Source organism: Hordeum vulgare, chromosome 7H, assembly GCF_904849725.1.
Source record: "Hordeum vulgare subsp. vulgare chromosome 7H, MorexV3_pseudomolecules_assembly, whole genome shotgun sequence".
Classification (NCBI taxonomy): Eukaryota; Viridiplantae; Streptophyta; class Magnoliopsida; order Poales; family Poaceae; genus Hordeum; species Hordeum vulgare.
Genome location: NC_058524.1, coordinates 23,224,935 through 23,233,260, shown reverse-complemented (window position 1 = coordinate 23,233,260; position 8,326 = coordinate 23,224,935).

Genomic DNA, 8,326 nt, shown 5'->3' with positions numbered 1-8,326 from the left:
TAACTCTAACCCTAAGATCCAAACAGGGCCTTTGTCACCACTCAGTATCATGTTGCATGGCAGAAGAGGGCAGCCACGTTTGAGTACACACGTGTAGAGTATCTTGGAGTTTTACAGACGGGGGGATTTTAATTGGAAATTAAAAGGAGTGACTTTTTTAGGAAGGAAATGTTAGTTAGAAATAAAGAATCTTAGTCAGCGTGTAACTTGTGTAACTCTTTGTACATTTAGCATTTTTAATTTTACGAATGGGCATGATTGTTCGATTAACCTATATACTTTTATGCTCAAATTTAGCGTGTTTGTGTGGCAACATTCAATACGTGGATTAAATCAATTCTGGACATAAAACACCAATCTCATGTTAAAATTAGTTTAGTGGGTCAAGTGAAAAAGAATATACTTACTCCTTTCCTTTGGAAAGCATATCTCCATTTTCGCACACACAACTTTGTTGCCGTCTCGATCGTTGGGTACAACCTCAGCTAGCTGCCATGGCATCCTCCTCCCCAACCTCCTCATCCTGGTCACCGGAGAGCGACCTCCTCACCAAGCCCACCCGCGTCCGAGCTCCCCGCACTACAACCGACGACGGAGGCGACGAGGACGATGTCTCGCACTGGCGGGTAGCCTCGCGGATCCGCAGTGTCGAAACCCTGAGAGCCATCTGCAGGAAGTACTCCATCCCCGACGGCTTCACCCCGCTCCTCGCCGGCGACCGGTCCGCGCCCGCGCCGCCACCGCCCGGGTCCGTCTGCGTGTTTGTCGACGCGCTCGAGGCCGGGATGCGCTTGCCTCTCCACCCCTTCTTCGGCGCGGTGCTCGACCACTTCGGGATCGCCCCGGGCCAGCTCGCGCCCAACGGCTGGCGCGCCCTGGCGGGGTTCGTCGTGCTCTCCCACTTCGCCGGCGCGCCGCCGTCCCTGCCGGTGTTCCGTCACTTCTTCGCGCTGTGCGCTATCCCGCACAGGCTCTACTCCCTACGCGGCAAGGATGCTGCCGGCGCCGGTCCGCTCTTCCGCCAGTTGAAGGGCACGGACGCGGGGTGGAGGAAGGAGTTCTTCTTCCTGTCGTCATCGGCGGCGGCGCCGTGGCCGTGCCCTGTGCAGTGGGGGAGACCATTCAGGTCCGCCACCTCTGACCCGTCGCTCACCGGCCCGGAGAAGGCCGTGGCGGCGAACCTGCTGCGCGCTCGCGGCGTTTGCCCGATCGATCTCACGGCGTATCTCCGCGACAGCAACTTGGCCGCGGCCAAGATCATCGGGGCACTATCACCGCCGCCGCCGACTCCTCAAGGTGAACTTCTCAAAACAGCAGCGCGCGCGCCAGCGGGGGGGTCCACGGTGAAGAGCGAGCCAGACTGCGATGTGCCGTCGTCGTCGGGAAAAGAGAAGAAGCGGAAGATGCCGGAGCATCGTGCAAACGGCGAGAGCTCGGCGTCGGGATACCCCTCTTTCCCGCCGGGGTTCTCAACACATCGCCGGAAGCCACGGACCAGCGCTACGACTACGAGCAAACACGGGAAGCAACGCCAGGGCGGCGATGAAGGGGACACGAGAGGCTGGAAGGCGGCGAGGCAGGTGCTGCAGGGCATCGTGACGCCGGAGCGGCGGCGCGAGCACGCGGCGTCCAGGCCGGCCGATGTCGTCGCCTCGAGCTACGTGTCTCTCCTCCAGGTGAATTTACTCACGAATCATCCATGCGCTGTGCATTCGATTCGAGCACGATTTGTTTGTCGCCCTGGAGTTCTGGACTGACGAACACGTACACATGCCGATGCCGGTCTCGACCGAGTTCTGTAGACGGCGAACGAGGTGGCGTTCTCGCTGGGCTACGCTCTGGAGCTGGAGGAGAGGCTGAGGGACGCCGAGGCGCTGCGGGCGGAGCTGCGCGAGGTGAAGGCCGAGCTCGCCGAGACCAAGGCGAAGGCGGCGGCGGTGCGGGAGTCCCGGCGACCCAGGGCGCCCTGACGAGAAGGGGTCTTCGTGGTTGAATGACATGCCTCTCCCTGTGTCTCCACGGTGACATGCATGCATATATGTTCATGTGAGACTGTTGACTGTTTCATTTGGGTGTCTTGTCATTCGGACGTTGTTCAGACGACTAATTCTGGTGTCTACGCCATTTCTTAAAATTATTAGACTGATGGACCTATTTATTTATCTTTGAGCTAAGGGGTAGCACATTTTCATCACTGGTTGCTTTGAGATTCCAAATTGAGCGTGAAATTGTTGACTTGGTCAAAATTGAATGACCCAACTCCAAATTGTGACCTCAATTGATTGTGAGGCATTGAAAAAAATAGGAAGCTTAATGTTACAGAGAATTAAAATAATTGAATGAAAAATTGTTGATCCGGTCAAAATCGATTACTTGCACGGGCTACCCTAGAACAATGTGTGGTAATGAAATTTTATGTTTTATTTAATTTAATTTAATTTGGTGCCTAGCTTGGACCACTTGATTTTCATAAATGCTCCGTTCAATTTACTGCGCATATTGGTTTTTTCTAGCTTAAACTTTTATGGAGAACAACAATACCTAACATTAACTATCAGTACCATAGCTAGATTACTTATTTCCTCTCATATCAAGCGTGATCTTGGTTTGAAATTTTAGATGCATTTAGCAACGTATGGTTGCTATGTCTAGACCTGAATCAAAGTCATACCAGACTGAGTTATATTTCTATTGTTTATCTGTTCATTGTATGTATGATTTGATTAACTGAAAATAGTATGCTTCAATTTTCATCACCAGAACAATTAGATAGCACAGACCTATGGTTTACGGTGCAGGAGGTTCTAGTTATTTACTGCAATTGTCATCTCACCCAAACATCGACTATAGAATCATGTACTCTCTCCATTCCCAAATATACGTCTTTTTAGAGATTTCACTAAAGACGACATGCGGATGTATATAAACATATTGTAGAGTATAGGGATTCACTCATTTTGTTGCGTATATAATTTCTATGAAATCCTTAAAAAGACTTATACTGGATTCACCATGAAATATATTTTAATATTTCATATATTTAGTATTATAAATATTTATATTTTTTGTTATAAAGTTAATCAAACATAGATAAGGTTTGACTTTTGGGAAAAGTAATACACTTTATATTTAGGAATAGAGGGAGTATTTAAAAACGGAGGGAATATTTCACTGCAGCACTACAACTACATCCTATTAGTTCTTCACAAAACTACTAGTCTTCGGTTTCTTAAACACGTAATGACAACACATATGTCCAAGATTTCCCTCCTAGGGCGCTTATCCTGCAAGTAAGTTCTTGTCTAACACAAACGCATCTGATGTGTTCCAACAGAACGTAGTGGGGCGGCCATAGGCATGTTCAAGTGATCAAGTCACCTCAATCGGGACGACAACAAAATAGTAGTTGAAATCAAACTCAATTAAGATAAGTGTAACATGATATTCTTAAGCAATCGGACCATGCTTATCTGGCTCTTGGTCGCCGTGAGAAATCAGGAAGCATGGGGAAGAGGATGCCATAGCGAAGCTAGTGACTGGGAAGTAAGCGTGATCCCAGTTAGCTCTTTGGGAGGTATCATCTATGTTTTTCTTTTTCTTTCGGGAGGTATCTATGTTGTGTTGCCATCTTAGATATACTCCCGGAAAAGATGGAGAAGACAATCGGATCTAGGGACTATTGTTGGTACTTGATCTAAGGCCCAACGGGCTGTAGAGAAAAGAAAAAAAAAAATTAAGCCAAAGGATAAACATAAAGTGACGTGAAAGAGAGGGTCACGATCCAACGAACGTTCCCTCGTCACAACAGAAGCGCCCTGATCGGGGGCACCCTAACCAGCGTGGTTTTGGTCCCCTGTCGCCAGCGCACATAAAAGGGTGGGAAGCAGCCGGCACCTGCGTGCGAGATCTAATTCACGTACGGTCTACTACTGCTTCCTACATCCCTAAAACCCTAACCGATCTGGGGGAGCGATGTACGACGGGAAGATCATCACCAAGCTCTGCCGCTGTTCCAGGGCAGTGCCGGTGGCGCCCGGAGGGACGCCGCTTCCTGCTACGATCGTCTGCCCCGAGCCTGCATCAAGCCTGCATCAAGCAGGCACGGGACATCACATCGCCCACACCAATGGCCTCTACCATTGGTGGTAAGAACCTAATCTCTCTCACTTGTTATGTTTAGGTGGTCTAATTGCTAGGCATAAGATCAAGTCCTGTTGATCCAACGGGATTATACCTAACAATGGTATCAGATCGAGTTAAGCCTAGATTAGATCCCTAAGTTTGATCTATTCATGATTATCGGTGTCTTAATGCCACGGGACAGTGCTAGTTTTTCCAAGAATGATTAAATCACGTTATGTTAATGTGTTTATGCCACGTTTTCGCTTTACGTTTTGCACTTTAGGCACTGTTTCCGAATCATGATTAAGCAAATAGAAGAAGGGGAGTCAAATGTTCCAAACAAATCAAGCAATTTCCCCATTTTCTGGAACCCTAGATTTTTCCCCATTTTTTGTTCATGCCAAAATCCCAAATCAGAGGCAAAAAGTTTCGGTATCACCTGTTAACGCCGGCCTTCGGATCCGCGCGGCCGCCGCCGTGCGTGCATCCATGGCTGAAACACCACTGTCCTTCGGGACGGCGTGCGGGAAGATGCGTGGGGCGGCTGCATCGCATGGCCCTGCGCCTTGCACGTCGCCGTCGCCAATTAAATGGCATCACCGGAGCCACGCTCGACGGAGGAGCGCGCGGGACGAAGTCCCTCTGCACGCTGCCCCGGCGAGCGCAGCTGCCGCGTCGCGCTCTCCGGCGTGCTTGCCGTCGCCGCCGTGCGGGCGTCTTGCCGTTGCCATCGCGGACGAGCAACTCCTCGGGAGTGAGGAAGATCGGGGAAGGGTTTCCGTCGCCGTCGCAGGAGTGAGACAGCTCGGGGAAAAGGGATTTGGGGCTAGGGTTCCCCCTGTCCCGTTTTCTCTCCCCCACGGCAGATCAGCGCCGTCCGCTCGATCGGACGGACCAGCTGTAGCGGTGCACCTAGCTGGGCCCTTTCGGCCTATTAACAGGCATGGGTTTCGAGCCTAATGGGCTGTCGAGTGTTTTAAAAGAAGCTGCGCAATTTCTATTTTTTTGTTCAATGCATTTTCTCAAGATTATTCTTAAAAAAAATTGCACTGTTACAAATAGAAAATTGACAGAAGAATAATGTTGAAAAATTATGTTTTAGTTTTCTGAATAAAATGGAATCAACGAGAAATTTTATTTGGAAAACTTTTATGAAAATAATGTTTATGTCATTTATGGCATATTAATGTGATTACTATTATTTTTGTAATACAACCAACGTTGTTTTTACAATTCTGATTCACATATATATTTTTTTTAATTCCTTATTATTTTTTGCCCAACGGTGATATAATTTGGAATTAAATTTTGCATGAAAATTGATCAACCAATGTAGGTTAATTTTCCTGCAATTAATTTTAGTTATGGTGTTCTTTTCCTTTACTTATGATATTTTGAAATTATGACAGCTTCCGGTCCTCGTGGTTTCGAAAACATCGAGCCACTAACAGGAAACAACTTCCAAACATGGAAGGACTCGTTGCTATTGCACTTGGGTTGGCATGAAGTTGACCTCGCGCTTAGGGAAAGTAAACGAGAGGAACCTCCAAAGGGTGCCATTGGGTATGCTGAGCTTAAGAAAGCCTATGACACTAACGTTGAGCAGTGGGAGAGGTCGAACAGAATGGCACTCCTAATTACGAACTTCTCCATATCAACCGAGATTAAAGGGGCTATTCCGACTAAAGAAAATGCCGCCGAATATTTGAAATCGGTGGAAGAACAATTTAAGGGCTCAGAGAAAGAGTGTGCTGATGAGCTTTTACACAAGTTGCTTGCAAAATATGATGGGCAAGGAAGTGTGAGGGAACACATATTAAGTATGAGCAATGCCGCGGCAAAGCTTAAAACCATGAAGTGTGACTTGAACGAAGAGCTTCTTGTGCTCCTTGTTTTTAGGTCACTACCCTCATAGTTCAATCCATTTAAGATAAATTATAACTCTTGAAACTAAATGGAAACTACCTGAGCTCATTGCACATTGTGTTTAGGAGGAAGAGAGAATGAAAAGTAAACAAAAGGATCAAGTTTTCCATGTTAACTCTGAAAAAAGGAAGCAGGAGAACAATGCTCCTCGCAATAATGTGCCCAACAAAAAGCAGTTTTTCAAAAAGACTCCTCCTAAGCCTAAGCAATGCAATGAGGCAAGCTGTTCACGTCCCGCTCCTCCAGCGGCTGCTCCACTCAATCTCAAAAATGCCGCTGGAGAAAGGATTTGCAACTTTTGCAAAGAGCCAGACCATGTCAAGGCAGACTGTCCTGGTTTTATTAAGTGGCTGAATAAAAATGGTAAGGATGAGATCACTCTCGTAGATGAATCTCTTGTTGGAATTATGCCCTAGAGGCAATGATAAATATAGTTATTATTATAATTCCTGTATCAAGATAATTGTTTATTGTCCATGCTATAATTGTATTGAATGAAGACTCATTTACGTGTGTGGATACATAGACAAAACACCGTCCCTAGCATGCCTCTAGTTGGCTAGCCAGTTGATCGATGATGGTCAGTGTCTTCTGATTATGAACAAGGTGTTGTTGCTTGATAACTAGATCACGTCATTAGGAGAATCACGTGATGGACTAGACCCAAACTAATAGACGTAGCATGTTGATCGTGTCATTTTGTTGCTACTGTTTTCTGCGTGTCAAGTATTTATTCCTATGACCATGAGATCATATAACTCACTGACACCGAAGGAATGCTTTGTGTGTATCAAACGTCGCAACGTAACTGGGTGACTATAAAGGTGCTCTACAGGTATCTCCAAAGGTGTTAGTTGAGTTAGTATGGATCAAGACTGGGATTTGTCACTCCGTGTGACGGAGAGGTATCTCGGGGCCCACTCGGTAATAGAACATCACACACAAGCCTTGCAAGCAATGTAACTTAGTGTAAGTTGCGGGATCTTGTATTACGGAACGAGTAAAGAGACTTGCCGGTAAACGAGATTGAAATAGGTATACGGATACTGACGATCGAATCTCGGGCAAGTAACATACCGAAGGACAAAGGGAATGACATACGGGATTATATGAATCCTTGGAACTGAGGTTCAAACGATAAGATCTTCGTAGAATATGTAGGATCCAATATGGGCATCCAGGTCCCGATATTGGATATTGACCGAGGAGTCTCTCGGGTCATGTCTACATAGTTCTCGAACCCGCAGGGTCTGCACACTTAAGGTTCGACGTTGTTTTATGCGTATTTGAGTTATATGGTTGGTTGCCGAATGTTGTTCGGAGTCCCGGATGAGATCACGGACGTCACGAGGGTTTCCGGAATGGTCCGCAAACAAAGATTGATATATAGGATGACCTCATTTGATTACCGGAAGGTTTTCGGAGTTACCGGGAATGTACCGGGAATGACGAATGGGTTCCGGGAGTTCACCGCGGGGGGGGGGGGGGGGCAACCCACCCCGGGGAAGCCATAGGCCTTGGGGGTGACACACCAGCCCTTAGTGGGCTGGTGGGACAGCCCAAAGGCCTCTATGCGCCAAGGAGAAGAAAATCAAGAGAGAAAGAAAAGAAAAAAGGGAGGAGGTGGGAAGGAAGGGGGACTCCCTCCCACCAATCCAAGTCCAACTCGGTTTGGGGGGGGGGAGAGTCCTCCCCCTTGGACTCGGCCGACCCCCTTGGGGCTCCTTGAGCCCCAAGGCAAGGTCCCCTCCCTCCCACCTATATATACGGAGGTTTTAGTGCTGATTTGAGACGACTTTTCCACGGCAGCCTGACCACATACCTCCACGGTTTTTCTTCTAGATCGCGTTTCTGCGGAGCTCGGGCGGAGCCCTGCTGAGACAAGGTCATCACCAACCTCCGGAGCGTCGTCACGCTGCCGGAGAACTCTTCTACCTCTCCGTCTCTCTTGCTGGATCAAGAAGGCCGAGATCATCGTCGAGCTGTACGTGTGCTGAACGCGGAGGTGCCGTCCGTTCGGTACTAGATCGTGGGACTGATCGCGGGATTGTTCGCGGGGCGGATCGAGGGACGTGAGGACGTTCCACTACATCAACCGCGTTCTCTAACGCTTCTGTTGTACGGTCTACGAGGGTACGTAGATCACTCATCCCCTCTCGTAGATGGACATCACCATGATAGGTCTTCGTGCGCGTAGGAAAATTTTTGTTTCCCATGCGACGTTCCCCAACAGTGGCATCATGAGCTAGGTTCATGCGTAGATGTCCTCTCGAGTAGA